Raw genomic sequence first — 19201 nt, 5'->3', positions numbered from 1 at the left:
TCTACAGGAAACGACCCTGACTCGCCACATATACAGCTCTATACACTAATGCAACGTTTTACTGTATCAGTCCTGCAGGTGGATGTGCAGCGCTTTTACTGTTAGCAACTGAATGAAGTTAACTGAATGTAAGTTAAGTACTACTGTATCATCAGTTCCTTGTGTAACTTTGTGCTTAGTCCTGCTGCTTTTTCATTCCTCTTTGTCATGCTGTCAGTTGTGATAACTGCAATTTCAGTATTTTTCTGGGGTCTTTGCTGAAGTTAACAAACACCATTAGAGGCATGAATGATACCCCAAACAGCTATCTGCCTTGCTTACATGTCAGTTGATGTCAAAGTGTACAACTCATCCTACACACTTTCACAAAAATATCACTGTATAAAGTGTGTATGGCCTTCATCCCATTTGCTGCCTCCCTATTAGTCCTCCAAAGCACTACAAGCAAATTTAAATCCCATAGAAATTAAAATACTAACTCCTTATCCTTGAAGTACAGCTCTACTCACTCAAGTCCTGATCCTTAGCACCAATTGAGTAGTAATGCATAGACATGTCCTCTTGGCACCTATTGGGTAGCAATTCATAAGCATGCCCCCTTGGCACCAGTTGGGTAGTAATGCATAAACATGCCCCCTTGGGACCAGTTGGGTAGTAATGCATAAACATGCCCCCCATTGGCACCAATTGGTTAGTAATGCATAAGCAAGCCCCCTTGGGACCAGTTGGGTAGTAATGCATAAACATACCCCCCTTGGCACCAATTGGGTAGTAATGCACAGACATGCCCCCTTGGCACCTATTGGGTAGTAATGCTCCCATCCTACAGTCTTTCTAAATAACCTGCAACTAACTTGACTACGTCAAGGTGAGGGTTCAGCTGACTGATAACAAGCATACAGTGTACATTCCAACCAGTGACTGCATACTATTAAATTAGCCTTCTGACAATCTAAATCTGTCTGTGCACACACAACACACAAGTTCTCTCTTACATACCAGTTCTTTACTTTCCAGTTACCTGGTTTCTGACAAACAGGTGATGCTGAGCTGCAGTCTGCATTGTTACTTTACTTCACTGTATTGCTTGTTTTGTACATCAGTGCATTTAATCTTTTAACTGTCTCTGCCATGTATTTTTATACAGTTTGTACTTCTAATCTTTACTCATCGATCCTGTCTGACTGACAGGTTTCTGCTGTAGATCAGCTCACCTATGCAGTAAATAAATAAATAAAATCTGCCTACAGATGGCTCTACTAGCCTACAAGCTGGGTTTCTAATAATGATGCATGTGACATGGGTTTCACTAATGGATCCAATACCTAAAGAATGAATGTGAAAAGGCTGCAATGACAGACTGGAGGCCAGCTCTTCTACCTTTTGGGGGAAGGTAGAATAGAGAACAAGGGCAGGTTTATCACAGGAGGGCTAAGCTCAGGTACAGGGGGTGAATGCCAAAGTGATGAAAGAAAGTAGCACCATGTGGTTAGTGACATGAGGATGTCAGAATGGGGCTAATGCTGCATGCACTAAATGCTCATCATGCATGACCAGTCTGGGGATCACAGTATGACAGAGAAAATCAGAGTCATCTGGCAAGCAACCAACATCTGAGTCTTACCTTCATCATCTGACTACAAGATAAGGTTAAAAAAAGAACTACCCACAGAAAACAGAGTATTAACTCCACTGGGTAATGTGCGGGTACAAAAATACAGCTCGACTGGTATAAAAGAAGGATAAAGCCCTGACTATAACCATATGCAACCTAGCTACCTGGATTTGATTAGTGGTTTATGTGCATGTAGGACCTGGTGTAAAAAAAAGAATGGGTGTGCCTATCCTGGAGAAGGGGAGGGGCTGGCATAGTTTTGTTTAGCTGGGCTAAACCTGCACTAGGTGGTTCTTCTTTCCAGGAGCATGAGCATCATGGGTGGATGCATCTATAACCTTACTCATCATAAGTGTCACTGGAAGTTACTTCACTGGCCGGGGAGAGAGTTAGGTTTGCCAAAACTGTGATTGGCCTGCTCCCTAACCCCTCATTCTTGTCACTGAGAGGCTTGACTATAAAGGCTCTCATCCCAGGTAGGGAATGAATGGGCCATAAGGCTCTTGTCATCTCTCAGGATCAAATGTGTCTGGCTTAGCCCAAAGTAGGAAGGAATAGGGGCTGCTTCAGTAGTCGGTGGACAGTGTGCCCAGACAGAGAGATTTTATATAACTCATAGCACTAATTCGGTAGCTGTCAATATCACTTACAAATCTGGTTTCAATTTTGTAATAAATTACAACCCTATCTTATTTATAAATGTTCATTTGTATACAAACAGTAGTGTTTTTTTTCTGACACAGACATCTGCCTGCCATCAAGATACTTTTTAATTCACTGTTTCAAGCCCCTTGATGCCTTACCTTCCACTTTCCATGATAACCGACCCCCATACATCAGCATCTAGCCAGTAATGGAATGTTTCAACTATGTACAGAACATGCACACAATCAGTATTATCATGCAAGACTATAAACAAGTTTCTTTTAATGAAAGGGGGGCACAAAAAGTGTGATAATGCCACTACTGTACATGCATGTGCTGGCAAACAACCAGAGGAGGTCTGCCACTGTTCATGTGCTGAAAACCAACAGTTTCCATTAGGTATTAACTGCATAGGTTACACAATACTTGCCCTCTTCAAGCTTATATCTAATGAACAATTAATTTCATCCATGTACAGGTTCAAAGAATAATACATGCTAGCACTGATGTGTTCATGTGCTCAGTACCAGTGGCACAGTTAGAAACAATGAGCTTTACAGCATAAAGATAATCATTATTAGACAGTATAAAACCCAAAAGGCGCAACTACAACACAGCTAGAGATTACCAGTCTTATTCACATTGCCCTTTTTGTTGAAGTGTACAATGGAAGCACATGATTAAAAACCAGGAGTAATGAAAGGAAGTCTGTCTAAAAAGGTGGCCTTTTGGCTGCGGAAATTTCAGAACAACAATGATGGATGGTTGGAGCATAGTCTAACAAATGCAGAGATGAGGACATTCTTGCATGCAGAATAAGGAGATTAGCAAAGAAAGTGAGAGCAGTACAACAGACAACTTCAGAAAACAGACAGCAGATCATCCACCGGGCAGGGAAATGATCACAGTAGGTGTGCCAAACAGTTCTTATATGAACACAGGACTAAGTCAACAGAAGAGGATTCATGGTCCAAAATGACTGCCAGCCTTTTTACCACTATACCAACACTTCTGCAGCTGTCCAGTTTCTCCCAGCTACCCCAAGCCCCAGTGGAACCACCCATAGTTCTTGCATTCATAATGCATACTCTGTGGCTTAAACTACCTTCTGCTTCTTTATATCAGATGAAATACTGGTGCTCTCACAGTTTATCCCTTACATCCTGCCAGTTCTCTTCCTACCTCTGTCCTAAACTCACCCTGCTTGTTCCTTTACTATCTTACGCACTCATATTAAGTTAACCTTTTGCCTTCTTTTTTTCTCTACTAAATGCAAGTTTAGTTCCCCCAAATCTATCTTCATCTGACAGCATTTCCCTTCCCCACAACCACATTTGTGGTTTTCCACAGAATGCTGATAAACATTACAACGTCTTTACATCTGTATAGCATCCATTTAGAGCAACTAGACACACAACTCTCCAATTTGTTCTCTTGAAAGCTCTGTACAAGCTGAGGATGGTCTCGGTCTTTCTCCAGTCCACTCGTTTATATGTATAGATATATATATATATATATATATATATATATATATATATATATATATATATATATATATACATACATACATACATACACACACACACAGACCCAGACCCACACACACACATATATTACAGACACACACATATATTACATATATATATATATATATATATATATACATACATACATACATACACACACACACACACACACACACACACACACACACATACATATATATATATGCCACTGGGGATGCACAAGCCAGTGCATTTCTTTGTGCCGGTCGCAAGCCTGGATAAATGGGGAGGTTGCGTCAGGAAGGGCATCCGGCGTAAAAATTCTGCCACATCACTTATGGTGTAAAAATTTCATATTTCCATACCGGATCGGTCGAGGCCCGGGTTAACAACGACTGCCACCAGTACTGTTAGACAACAGGGTGCTGGCGGAAATTGGGCTACTGTTGGCCGAAAGAGAAGAGGGGGGGAAGGCATGCCCGAAGGCAGGAAGAGAGGAGGAATGTTAGGAGTGTAGCAGTGAGGGTAGGAACTTTGAATGTTGGCAGTATGACTGGTATAGGAAGAGAGCTAGCTGATATGATGGAGAGAAGGAAGGCTGATATATTGTGCGTGCAAGAGACCAGATGGAAGACCAGGTGTTTAGGAAACGGGTTCAAATTGTTCTATCATGGTGTGGATGGCAGGAGAAATGGGGTAGGGGTTATACTAAAGGAACAATATGCCAAGAGTGTTTTAGACGTGAAGAGAGTGTCTGACCGAGTGATGTTTATGAAGCTCGAAATTGATGGTGTAATGATAAATGTTGTTAGTGCATATGCTCCACAAGTTGGGTGTGCGATGGACGAGAAAGAGAAATTTTGGAGTGAGTTGGATGAAGTTGTGGTGAGTGTACCCAAGGGTGAGAGACTAGTGATTGGAGCGGACTTTAATGGACATGTTGTTGAAGTGAACAGAGGGGATGAGGAAGTGATGGGTTGGTATGGTGTTAAGGAGAGGAATGCAGAAGGTCAGATGATTGTGGATTTTGCGAAAAGGATGGACGTGGCTGTGGTGAATACGTATTTTAAGAAGAGGGAGGAGCATAGGGTGATGTACAAGAGTGGAGGAAGATGCACACAGGTGGATTATATCCTATGTAGGAGGGCCAGTCTGAAGGAGATTGGAGACTGTAAAGTGGTGGCAGGGGAAAGTGTAGTTAAGCAGCTTAGAATGGTGGTCTGTAGGATGACATTGGTGATCAAGAAGAGGAGGAGGAGGAGTGTGAAAGCAGTGCCAAGGATTAAATGGTGGAAGTTAAAAAAGGGTGATTGTGAAGTGGAGTTTAGGGAAGAGTTAAGACAGGCACTATGAGGCAGTGGAGAGTTACCAAATAGCTGGGTAACTACAGCAGAACTAGTAAGGGAGACTGCTAGAAAGGTGCTTGGTGTGACATCTGGACAGAGGAAGGAGGACAAGGAGACCTGGTGGTGGAATGAGGAAGTACAGGAGAGTATAGAGAGGAAGAGGCTGGCGAAGAAGTAGTGGGATTGTCAAAGAGATGAAGAAAGTAGACATGAGTATAAGGAGATGAGGCGCATGGCAAAGAGAGAGGTGGCGAAAGCTAAGGATAAGGCGTATGGAGAGTTGTATGAGAGATTGGACACTAAAGAGGGAGAAAAGGACCTGTACCGATTGGCTAGACAGAGGGACAGAGCTGGGAAAGATGTGCAGCAAGTAAGGGTGATAAAGGATAGTGAGGGAAAGGTACTCACAAGAGAGGAGAGTGTGTTGAGTAGATGGAAAGAGTATTTTGAGAGGCTGATGAATGAAGAGAATGAGAGAGAGAGAATGTTGGATGATGTGGGGATAGTGAATCAGGAAGTGAAACAGATTAGCAAGGAGGAAGTAAGGACAGCTATGAAGAGGATGAAGAATGGAAAGGCTGTTGGCCCAGATGACATCCCAATGGAAGCATGGAGGTGCTTAGGAGAAATGGCAGTGGAATTTTTAACTAGATTGTTTAATGAAATTTTGGAAAGTCAGAGGATGCCTGAGGAGTGGAAAAAAAGTGTTTTGGTACCTATCTTTAAGAATAAGGGTGATGTGCAGAGCTGCAGTAACTACAGAGGGATACAATTGATCAGTCACAGCTTGAAGTTATGGGAAAGAGTAGTAGAAGCTAGGTTAAGAAGGGAGGTGATGATTAGTGATCAGCAGTATGGTTTCATGTCAGGAAAGAGCACTACAGATGCAGTGTTTGCTCTGAGAGTGTTATTGTAGAAATACAGAGAAGGTCAGAAGGAGTTGCATTGTGTCTTTGTAGACTTGGAGAAAGCATATGACAGGGTGCCTAGAGATGAGTTGTGATACTGTATGAGGAAGTCGGGAGTGGCAGAGAAGTATGTAAGAGTGGTACAGGATATGTACGAGGGTAGTGTGACAGTGGTGAGGACTGCAGTGGGAGTGACAGATCCGTTTAAGGTGGAGGTGGAATTACATCCAGGATCAGCTCTGAGTCCTTTCTTATTTGCAGTGGTGATGGACAGGTTGACAGATGAGATCAGACAGGAGGCCCCGTGGACTATGATGTTTGCAGATGACATTGTGATCTGTAGTGAGAGTAGGAATCAGGTTGCGGAGACTCTGGAGAGGAGGAGATATGCTCTAGAGAGAAGAGGAATGAAGGTCAGCAGGGCTAAGACAGAATATATGTGTGTAAATAAGAGGGAGGGTAGAGGAATGTTGAGTATGCAGGGAGTAGAGTTGGTAAAGGTGGACGAGTTTAAGTACTTGGGATCAACAGTTCAGAGTAATGGTGAATGTGGAAGAGAGTACAGGCAGGGTGAAATGGGTGAAGAGTGTCAGGAGTGATTTGTGACAGACGGGTACCAGTAAGAGTGAAACGGAAGGTCTACAAGAGGGTAGTGAGACCAGCTATGTTATATGGGTTGGAGACAGCGGCACTGACAAAAAGGCAGGAGTCAGAGCTGGATGTGGCAGAGTTAAAGATGTTAAGATTTGCACTCAGTGTGACTAGGATGGATTGGATCAGGAATCAGTATATTAGAGGGTCGGCTCATGTTGGACAGTTTGGAGACAAAGCAAGAGAGACGAGATTGCATTGGTTTGGACATGTGCTGAGGAGGGATGATGGGTATGTTGGGAAAAAGATGCTAAGGATGGAGCTGCCAGGTAAGAGGAAAAGAGGAAGGCCTAAGATAAGGTTTATGGACGTGGTGAGAGAAGACATGCAGGCGGCTGGTGTGACAGATCAAGATGCAGAGGATAGGAAGAAATGGAAAGAGATGATCCGCTGTGGCGACCCCTAACGGGAAAAGCCGAAAGATTATGATGATTTTATATATATATATATATATATATATATATATATATATATATATATATATATATATATATATATATATATATATACATACATATATACACATACATATATATATATACATATATATATATATATATATATATATATATATATATATATATATATATACACACACATATATATATATATATATATATATACACACACACACACATACACATATATATATATATATATATATATATATATATATATATACACACATATATATATATATATATATATATATATATATATATATATATATATACACACACACACACACACACACACACATATATATATATATATATATACACACACACACACACACACACATATATATATATATATATATATATATATATATATATACATACATACATACATATATATACACACACACACACACACACACACACACACACACACACACACACACACACACACACACACACAGTTACCAGAACCCTTTCCTTCCTTTACTTTAAGTCTGTGCTTTTTCCTGAACTGTTTTCACAAAAAACTGGAAGAAAAGATGCCAGGAATATAACTGTCTCTTTTCCTCTTGTGACCTTTCTATTTCTGCCAGTAAATATGTGAAAACAAACAAAGAGACAGGTAACTGGCAGAGGTAGAGTTCTAGCATAAGCTGTACATATGGGAGGCAGGGTTAAACAGAAATGTGGAAAACTGCAAGATGCAGGAGAGTTACAGGTGTTGAGAGGAATACTAAAGTACATGACCTGGATACAAATACAGAACTATCACAAGACTCAGGAGGGCCTCTGGCAAAGCAGCTGATCCTTTTCCTAAGCACCAAAAAGCTGCAGCATAGACATAGTAATATGTCTGCAGAAGGAATGGGGGGGGTGGGTGCCTAACTAATAAAGGCCAATTAATCTCATTTTCTTCTGTGGAAAAGAAATAGAAAGAATTCTGAGCATTACACCTGTACAAATTCCTGAAAATATGTAATGCAGCAAATGAATGACAGTGTGGCTTCACACAATTAAGGTTTTCTACAATTAAGTTGTACAGTTCTACAGAAATGCTCCAGATGAAACAGAGGAGGGAAACCCAGTAGATCCGCCTACAAAGACTTCTAACTCTACAAAGAGCAAACCTCTGATGCAGCGCCATGTAGAAGGCAGATATGGCAATAACTGGTAAGACGCAAGACCCATACTCAATGTGACAGAAAGGTATTTGACAGCTAAGAAACTCTCCCTTCAGATGACATATTAAACCAGGATCCCATCAATCCAAGTTTGTGGTAGTTCATGTGACTATTAAAATACCCCAGCGTACTTGGCTGATAGAGAGTACAGCAAACTCCCTAGTGTTCTGACCTAATTTTCCCCTGCATCTTCTAAATGTCTCTCAAGACTGTGACTATAAACTGTCCAAACTTGACTGGTGCACTTCATCTAGCCACCAAATAAATAAAAACAAAAGAATAACAGAAAATGCAGTTTGCTGCTACGGTTGCTGTGACCGAACACAAACCTCTTGTTACATTATGTACTTGGGGGACAGCTGTTGTAAAATGATGTCACATAAATAAAACAAAGGGCATACTAATTATGAGGCAGTCATCTAGTGAGAAGTTTGTAAAAGCATGTTGTCACAAAGGCCAGTACTGTGCTTTGTATCTGTTTCTGGCAGAGTTATAAACGTGCACAAGATCATTCATTTTACTGGTGATGAAGTGAGGAAAAGAAGCTGGGAAAGGCAAGTCTTCAATAACACACTGCAAAAGAGTACAATGAGCATCTATAAGATGGGTTGGATTAATGTAAGGACGTCCAACGTTAAGCACTTTAGCAGGGATGCCTGTAATTAAACCAGATTACAAGGAGTTAGTCAAAACAATTAAGTGGACTTAGCAGGCTAAGGTTAAGTTCTTGCTTCTCTGCTTTTTTCTGTTCCACCTACAGCAAGCACATCTAGGCTCCTGCTCTATGGCTATTTGTATTTCTCTTAAGCACTTCTTTCCAGCCAGTCTTGTTCCAAACCCTCACTAGGGGGTGTTCCTTACTAGCCATAAGACGGCATCTTATGTGTTCTTTTATGAAGAGAGATCAGGCAATGAGGTGTAGATGTAGTGAGCACTGTAACCAGGTGTTACTGTCCTCAAAGGTAAGTAGTTGGTTTCCTTACCATGGGTCTGACATTTAGGGGGGGCTTGTAAATACACCCATGTACCCATGATCACATCCTGTACCCCATGTTACTCCATCCTTAACGTAGTACCTGTGCCTGAAGAGCCTCTGGTTGCAGTCCTCTTACCCTAAACAAGGAAAAGTAGCCTAGTGGCTACCACTGCCACTAACCCTTAGCCTACTGCCATCACAAGAGAATTGCTTATTTTAGAGAACTATTGTCTGGCAGGATTAAGTTAGCATTCTTATTACTGTTAACTAAGAGCATGGTGCTACACCTTTCAAAGTTAGAGGATGATGGCTTAATACTGTCCTGTTATAGTGCTCTAAGTGCACCAACTACAGCTTGACAGGAACACTTCTAATGTAAAAACATTATTGGTGAATTTTACCAAAAAGCTGTAACAACCTCAAACTTACAAATAAGGAAACTCTTTTTCCTAGGTGTATTTCATTTATACTTGGTAACGATAAGTGACCGCTTTTCAGATAATCCAGATGTTACAAAACACAGTATTACTATAACAACACAATGTGTTAGAAACTGGAAAACATGAACAATGAAGACCATCCCAAGAAATTAAAAAAGTCTTTTTTAAACTTTATGTAGTAAAATGGATAAAAAATATTTTTTCCTTTAAACTAAACTAACACAAGCAATTTGGTAAGACAGACAGTTACAACTGACTATTTTTTACAATTCAGTACTGCAAATGGAAAACCATCTAGCAACCTAGATGATCTAACAGAATGAAATCTAAACAACTTTAATATGGACTCAGGTAGTGACTTCAACTTGACCTTGCAGGTAATAATGTCACTCAAGCTAGCAAAGTCACTGAAGCATAAGTATTCCACTACATAAAACACGAGTCAGGTGCTGAGAATTTGCAACAAATCCCAAAACAGGGTGGTAGAACTGACAAAATATTTAACTATTAAGTTACTATAGTGTGTCATTACTTGGTACCTGCTCCAATACTCAGCTTACTGAAACTCATACTGTAGGTGTGGAACACGTATGCTGCACATCACAGAAACTCATAAAACACAGCTGGGCACTGGCACAGTGGTAGGTGCCAAACTAGGCTTAAATAGTGACAGAGTGCCAGTGGGCTGGTTGCAGAGGGGATGTTACTGGACTGTCCACTATCAGTGACCACAGAGTTACCAACAGTTGGGCCTTTTTGGATGGAAGGTGAAGGTGTGTCAAACAGCTTAAAAGGGCCCAGTATGGAAGTGTATATCCTTAATGCCACTATTCAATATTGTAGTGCAATAGCACATAGAAGTGGGGAAAGTACAAAAAAACCTAATAAAACAGAAAACTGTCAGCTGGCACACAAGCTACCTAATACATGTAATATGCTTGGGGTTAGCACTCCCACCCTCCATCTTTAGAACTAGCAAGGTGCATTTCAGTGATGTAACATGCTATGTTACATTGCCAGCCAAAGCTTTGTATATAATCAGCCAGATGGTTTAACTAACTACTCATATTACAAAGCTGTTTTAACTACTGTTCACCTACTACCTAGCCTGAACATTCTAGTGATAGTGCCAGACTGCAGATGTGGGATAAAATGGCACAGGCTATGAGGCAAATCTACAGAAGCAGCATACCTCTCTGGACACAGCTATAAATAATGGGGGGACAAAGGCCCCAAAATAGGGACACTTTTTTAAATATTGCTCTTACAAACTTAGAAAGTTGATAGAATAACAGGATTTGTGTAGCATGAATTTTCTCAAGGATATGAAGTCAGAAACTGAAATGTCTGTCATTAATTTCTGACTTCAGCTGTCAATGATTTACCAATGATTTGCAAGAAAACCACAACTTTATGAGAAACAGACCCAAAAATATGAAGCAAAAATCTGGACATTCTATGAAAATCTGTACAGTTGAGGTATTTAGGGCAATACAGACATGATATGTTAATACACCCATCACAGTAATAAAACCAGCAACTGCAGGCAAAAATGTGTGCACCAAAGACTTGTTAACTGGGAAAAGTTTTTTTTTAAAGGATGTAGTCCAATATGCTAGCAATACAGCTAACACAAAATATTAAAAACAAGTGAATAAGAAAGGAAAATCTCGGACATGCTGCAAAGAAGCGGCATGAAACAAAAAAATTTACAGTAGAGAGTCAATTATCCGAATGTTGATTATCAGAACAGTTAATTATCAGAACCAGCCTTCCAAAGTTTTCGGGTGGGAAAATCATAAAGTCTGAAAATGTAAACATTATATGTATTTGCCTGAGTATGTTTTTTGACCTTGTAGCCAGCTCATGTGTGAAAAATATTCTTTACTATCCACTGGAATCGCTGAATGGTTGAAAAGTATATTCCTGCATGCAGAAAAAAAACAAGATTTTAGAAGTGTTTTACCCAGTTCAATTATATATTTGATTATCCGAACTACCCTAGGTCCAAATTAGTTCAGATAATTGACTCTATACTGTAGTTAAATAAAAATGTCTAGGTGAGAAATGGGAGATAATTCCTTAAAAACAGGCAGCACCAGGCACCATCTTTATATGCCATCAATTGTAACATTGTCCTACAAGATAGCTGTGCAGAAGACAGCTACCCTGATTTGATGGCACTGTGGAAATGGTAAAAAAAATTAACATACTACATTTAAGACAGCATGGCAACGAAAAAAAAACTCAATTTAAAAGAATGGAGCATTGCCAAACACATCCTTCAGTATTTCAATTGTAGTTTCTAAATCAGTGGCCTGTATTGCAAGATTACTGTGGTGAAATCAATGAAAAGTTGAATAAATGTTTTACTTCACAACTACTGCAAACTTACAGCAAATACTCAGTCAGCTCTGACCACACCCAGTTATATTTCTGCTTTCTAAGCAAGAGGATACAAATCTGCCAGTCACAAACAGCAACATTTATGCAAAGGAATAACTGTAGAAATAAAAGTCTTATAGTTTGGAATTAGCTGACAATGTCAAACATGCCTGCAGATTAATTTAAGCCCACAGTGTGATAAATATTCATTATACAAGTGCCACGAATGAGACTGTAGAGAATCAATCAGCTTTATACTGTATTTTTAATTATTTAAAACTTACCTATCTTGGCCATCAAAGACCCCCTCATTTCCCCATACTGACAACCTTTAACAACTTATATCACATTACTATGGTGGGTGTGGGCTCCCTTTCTCAGGGTGGATTTAGTTCATGGGTGTCTCATGTGTCTGTAGTTGGAAGTAAGTGGTGGGGGTGGGGGGAGATGACTGTGGAGCAGTCATCCTCCTGCAGGAAGACAGATTTTTTTTAATTAATACCTATGACCTGAGCTGTTCTGCCTGAAAACTTTCAGCAAATGCAACGATAAACACTTTTGAGCATCTCCTACATTATTTATTATAAGTATCATCTCTGCATGATCATTATACAGGCCTAGAGTTCTAGATTAAAGAGTTATTTGCGTACAGTTAATCCCTGGCTTCTACCAGATGAAACTCATGTAGCATAGTGGCCATCATCTACTCAGTCACATTTATATAACATTTCTAGCCAGCTCCACAATCTGAACCCGGATCATCTGCACTCTAATCAGGGCTGACACCCCAGTAAGTTCAGTTCTGAACCCCACTTCAGTTTGCTCTTTTGCACTGCCCTGCTGCACATGTGAAACACTGTCAGTTTCATCCACAAATACAAGTTTCATAGCTTCATAGGTGTGTTCTAGGCTAATGGCCATGGAGCCTTTACACGCCTAGCCCATAGGATTACCTTGGCCGATAGCATTACCCTGGCATTGTGCCACCCAACCTTAGTTGCCAGTGCCTCTGTCAAGTAGAGACACTGGAAAGATCCCCCGGGTGAATTTTCTATTTCCCATCCACTCATGAAGATTTCTCTTGAAGAAGGCCAGTGAGGTGCTCTGTTTGACATGTATGGAAGTCTATTCCATAGCATGGGCAGTCTCTGTGTTATGAACCTGTCCCTCCAGCACTTTCTGTTGATTGTGGTAATGAGGTTGAGGTCTCTAGAGCGTGTAGTGCGGAGGGATTGGGATTTCTTTAGCTGTAGCATTTCTAACAGAGCTGGGTCAGACATGGATTTGTAAGTCAAGCAGAGATCGCCTCTAAGTAGGCGATATGAAACAGAGAATAGTTGGAGTTTTTTGAGTCTGTCCATATAGGACAAGTATTTAAGGCCTAGGATCCTCTTTGTGAGGTACTTTTGCAGCCTCTCCAGTTGTTGCAGGTGTCTAGTGAGGTACATGCCAAATGGGGCATTGTACTCGATGACTGGCCTAATGAGAGAAGAGTAGAGGGAGACAATGACCTCTTTCTTCTTGGATGCAAAGCCCTTAGTAATGAGATGTGCCACACAAAAGGACTTTGTGCCCACGGTGGCAATGCGGTGGTCAAAAGAGAGCTTGCTGTCACAACCTGGGTTCCCAGATCTCTCATAACGCCTTCTGTGTTCAGTGGACTACCACTGATATAGTAATTCATGGGAACTGGGTTTTTCCCAAAGGGGATGACGACATATTTTTTGGCACTGAACTTAAGGCCATGGTTCTGACAACAGTCGTTGGTCTCAGTGAGACCTTTCTGTAGGATGTCAACATCACTTGGAGAGTTAATAATAGCTCCCAACTTGCAATCATCTGCGAACTTTCCCTTCGTGTTGGTCTGGGCTTCAGAAAAGTAGATACCAAACAGGACAGGATCCAGGACCAAACTATGTGGGACTCCATTCATGACTGGTCAGCAGTCTGACTTAGAGTCAGCTACTTTCACACTGTGGGTTCTATCTGTGAGCCAGTTTGCAACCCACCTGGTGATATAGGGGTTGATGCCTAGCTTAGTGAATTTTTCTATGATTCCTGAGTGGGGAATGGTATCAAAGTCCTTGGCCAGATCAAGGTAGGCTGTATGAACCACCTTGCCTTCATCCACAGCTCTGGTGACTGACTCAAAGAAGTCGAACAAGTTGAGCAGGCATGATCTACCCTTCACAAAACCAAACTGTGTGGGATCCAAAGTTTGGAGCTTCCCTATATCCTTGTTTATTGGGTCTGTGATAATGCATTCCATAGCTTTGCATATCAGACTTGTCAGGCTAATGGGGCGATAGTTCCCAAGGTCTGTAGTCACTCCTCCTTTGTGGCATTGCACCATTCAATAGTGATAAAGCCTGAGGTGAGGCTGTGATTGAACAGGGCACACAGGTGAGATGCCAGTTCACTCTGTAATTATGTAGAACACAGCCAGGGATATTGTCAGGTCCCACTGAAGCTGTATTCTTGGCCTTGGACAGTGCAGTTTTAACCTGTGCAGCAGTAATTCTGGGTGCCTAGCAATCTACTAGTATTGTGACTGGCCCCTTGGGGGGTAGAGAGGGGTAAAGTTGGCACTGAATCTGTCAGCCAGTATATTGGCAATATCTGTTGGCTCGGTATAGGAGGTACTATTGTGTAGTAGCTCAGAGCAAATCTGGGTATTGCCGTGGAGATTCTTTACATAACTATAGAAGGCCTTGTGGTTGTCTTTACTATCTGCTGCAATTCTGTTTTCATAGCTAGCTTTAGAGGATTTGATGAGGGAGTTTAACTTTTTGTTGAGGCTGATAAGGGAGTTTTTCCAGTCTTGGGACTTCACCTTATTTTGCATCAGTTTTCTCCTTCTGTAGTAGAGTTTGTTTATGGTAGGGGACCACCAGATTGGCTTCCTTAGCGTCTTGATTCTATTGGGTATGGCGAGATCCATGCATTTGTGTACGTGTTCGTAAAGTGCATTGGTGTATGATCCGGCGGTCATGCAACTATTCTCCATTTGCATGGGTGCCGTGAAGTTAGCCACCTCTGTTTTTAGGAGCCCAAAGTTAGCTTTGGAGAAGTTTTTCATGGTGGTTATCTTTGCGGGGGGTGGGAGTGGGGGGTGGGACGGATGTGGATTTCCAAGGTGATTAGTTTGTGGTCGGATCTAACCAGGGAGGAGTTAACTATTGGTGTACAGCAACCGTCGCCCATGTTAGTAATGACCAGGTCAGGAATGTTGCTACCTCCAGTGGGGGTAAGAACGAGCTGGTCCAGGGCATTGGAATTAATGAATTCCAGGAAATGTTGGGCAAGTGTATTGCTACATGAGTAGTTTTCCCAGTTAATGGAGGGGTAGTTGAAGTCTCCCAGTATAAGAGTGTTAGGTTGGACCCTAATATTTTCCAGGGTGCTTAGGAACATGGATTGTGAGTCTCGGGACATGGTTGGGGACCTATAGCCGGCTACAACCTGAATTGCTGTCTTACCCAATGTTAGTTGCACCTGAAGTATCTCTGATGCATTATGTTGGGCCACCAGTCTGGAGGTGTGTGCATCCTTTATGAATATGGAACCTCCACCGCCTTTGGAGCTTCTGTCCAAGTTCTGGGGCCGAAAGGTGTGGAATGAGTTATTGCCTGGTAGTACAGGGGTGCTTTCTGCTGCCTTGAACCAGGCCTCTGTTACAGCACAAATGTCAATGTTCTCCATTTTTAAGGAGTGCTTCAAGTGAATGCATTTTGAGATTTAGACTTCTAGAGTTGAGCTGCATGACCCTCAGATTGCATTTATTTGTAGCTGTTATGGTGGTAATTTGGTCTTTGGAATACCACCTAAAAAAGGCACTATAGGGGTGGCAAAAGCCTTGGCCAGTATCCGGAAGCCCAGGGGTGACAGATGCAAGCCATCTCTGGCAAAGCATCGAGGTCTGTCAATCATGTCATCCCAGGCAGTCAAATACTGGATCCCCTTAGAACGACACCAGAAACATAGCCAGTTGTTGAAATCTATAATTTTCTGCTTGTACTGTGATATCATTCTGGGTGATGGTAGGATGCTGCTCAGGCTAGGGTCATTCTCGCCTGGGCTACATAATCCGTGAGCTCCTCCATGTCTCTTTTCATGTTGTCCAGGGAGGTACATCTCAGGTCATTCACACCCACATGTACAATGACAGAGTCATATTTGTACCTGTTGTTGAGGGGCCTGAGTGTGTGCGCTATGTGGTGGATTCCTGGCACCTGACAGGCAGCTGACTGTTTCTTTCTCCTAATTCAACCTAGTGAGTGGGACATCAGTGTGCCTCACTATCGAGTCACCTATAACTAGTGTGTTGGGCATACTGTTTTGCCTTAGGGGCTTTGGTTGAGTGGCACACTGTTTAGGAGAGTTATGTGTCTCGTGATTAGTGTTGTGCTGTGGTGGTTGAGTGCATTTCTGCCTTGAAGGTGGAGTTTAAGGGGAGATGAAGCATCTTTTTAAGAGGATTTGTAAATGGTAAAACAGAATACAGCTTCCAAATGCACATATGAGCTTTTACTGCCTATCATGTGTTGAGCACAAGACAACTCTGGTCATTCACTGTTTAAATGTATTGGGTTGACAGCTGTCTGTCTTGGTGTGTAACTAACAAATCTCAAGTGTCTCCCTGGACATTTCTTCCCACAGTTACATCACAGCTCCTCGCCAACCATCTCTGTATACAAGCAGAGAACCAGAATGTGATAAGAAGCTTCCCTGATGCACCATTACCCTCTTGGACTTTCTTCTCACTTCCTGACAACTGTTTAACAAGTGCATATAAAAAATGAGGGGGAAGCAAAGATGCAGTGACATGCTAGTGTGTAGTCTGAGCAGATTTTATTTTATCTAAATAAAGCAGATACTTACATTATATTGACATACTCCTGAGACACAGATTTAAATGTCTTGGATCAAGTCTGCAAAGCCTCACTTCTACTACACCACAGTATGAACATAATCAGTGCACTAAGTGAATATGTTTATTAATGTACTTATTTATAATTCAGAAGAAGCATACTAATGTCATTCTATAAAAGTGAATAAAAACAATATTTAACAACTATCCTTGAGTCTGGAACTTTGTCTCTGATGCTGGGCCTACAATTTTGGCAGCTTTGCTAGAAATGTTTAAACAACGTTCACTGCAACAGGCATAATAAGACTTGTGTTGACATTTGCAACCATTGCCTTTACCAATAATATCATTCAGTTAATGACTTGAGAACCTGGGTCCAATCAAGGAGGGGAGGATGAAACAACCAGAGACTATATGACTCTCCCTTTCAACAGTGCTATCTTTGGATATAGAGCAGAGTCTGGTCGTGGATAAAGTGATTAGTGTTACTTTCAAAGCCGACACAGTTCTGAAAGGTGCCCATATCAGCAGTTCTGAAAGGATACCCAAAAAGTCCTGGTCTAACAGGATTTGTTAGCTCATTCTGGGCCATTAATTCCTGGCAGATGCTACTTCTTATCAGAGTTTTTGGAGTAGGCACTCTATCCGTTTACAATTCTGCCATCAAGTAATACATTTCACTGTGTATCTTTGTGTCTTACAGTCTTGAAGGTGCATGTACATTCTAATCTCCCACTCATGCGTATCACTCGCAGTTATGTTCACCCATGGTCTGTGAAGGGTTAGACTACAGCATAGGGCAGAGCACTAGTGAAGGAATTCAGGCACATGCTACGTGCTGCACAGGACCAAACTTAGCACACAACTGTGACTGACTGGCACATCACTCTAGGGCAAAAGTGCACACATTGCACAGCACTGCTTGACTGGAGCCCTTGCAAAGGCTTTTCAACTACAAGAAACTAGCGTTTCCTCCACAGATTCGACAGGATTCAAACCTGTGGAAGGAAACCCCAATGGATTTCTAGTCCATCGCCTTAACCACTCAGCCACGATTACAACGCCTGTTAAATTTGCAAGGCAAAGTGAAGAACGATTTTTTAAGGGTGCAAACTTAATCTCTTCAGAATTCCATAGGATGTACACTCTGATTAAAAAAAATAACTCACAAGCACACTCACACTAACATAACCACACTGACTCATCTTTATGCATTTCATTAAGATCAAGTGATCATCTCTCCTAACAACAGTAAAACAGTATAATCACTGCCAAGCCAGGGTACTGAACCATTCAGTCTGAGATCCGCCACAACCATTCTGCTTAAATCTGTTTTGCAGGGCAGTACCACATCCATATGCTGCTACACAACTTCATCCAAGACCCAACCTGAAGCCAGGATACGTCACCTTGAAAAAAAACACATTATTAACTGAACCACATAAACCTGAACAATGATTTCTGTTACTCCTTCTTTTCTGTAAATTACAAATAAGAGAGCCAGAAGATCTGTTAATAAACTTCAAAGGTGAACCAACCAATGGGATCTACTGCATAATACAGAGGACCGACAAACTGTGAATGTGACAGATACTATTGTACATGCCAATTCTTAATAGCTGCTGTATGACACAGAATCATTGTATTCTATCCATTTACAGTTGAAACTACATTACTCATAACAGTGAAATGCAGGCTGTAAGCACAATAACAGACTAGATCTAGCATCAGACACCCAGTCATAACCAACCTGTCTACCCAAGTGTCACTATGCCTGAAACATGCCAGAGATAGTTTGTAAAGTGATGCACAAAGAACTTTGAACATACTACAGAGGAATCCTACAACATTGCTCAAAATTTAACAATACTTCCAGGCCTCCCCAACCACCACAGATCATTACTGCAGACCCAGTGCTAAAATCTATATTAGTAGGCTGTAGCAAGACCTTCAGTGTAACTATTCCAAACTGCTGGCATTCCCTACCCCTTGTGGCCCACAACTGCTTTCCACATGGGCTACTAGATCTAAAACTGAAGTATTTTCTCAAAAGAAGCCAGTGTCTCTGTGATTTAGTTACCTCAGTCTTGCACATCGTGTTTTCTTCCATTCTGCCTGTTAACAATGAGCTCCACTGCTCCTCACTTGATCTCTTACATTTCTTCCTCCACATACTTATTTTGGTACATATTTCTGAACTGCTGCTATCTGGCTATAA

General features: G+C 41.4%; 1 protein-coding gene across 1 annotated transcript in view; it reads right to left on the bottom strand.

Moving 5' to 3' along the window:
- The window catches only part of MAP3K14 (mitogen-activated protein kinase kinase kinase 14), a 128542-nt gene that overhangs the window by 104445 nt on the left and 4896 nt on the right, over positions 1-19201 (bottom strand). The gene's annotated exons all lie outside the window — the stretch shown is intronic.

This window comes from Protopterus annectens, chromosome 13.part0 (assembly GCF_019279795.1).
Source record: "Protopterus annectens isolate FY-2018-M chromosome 13.part0, PAN1.0, whole genome shotgun sequence".
Lineage (NCBI taxonomy): Eukaryota > Metazoa > Chordata > Ceratodontiformes > Protopteridae > Protopterus > Protopterus annectens.
The sequence above is the reverse complement of the archived record's forward strand: the minus strand, read 5'-3'. Positions and strand labels throughout refer to the sequence as shown.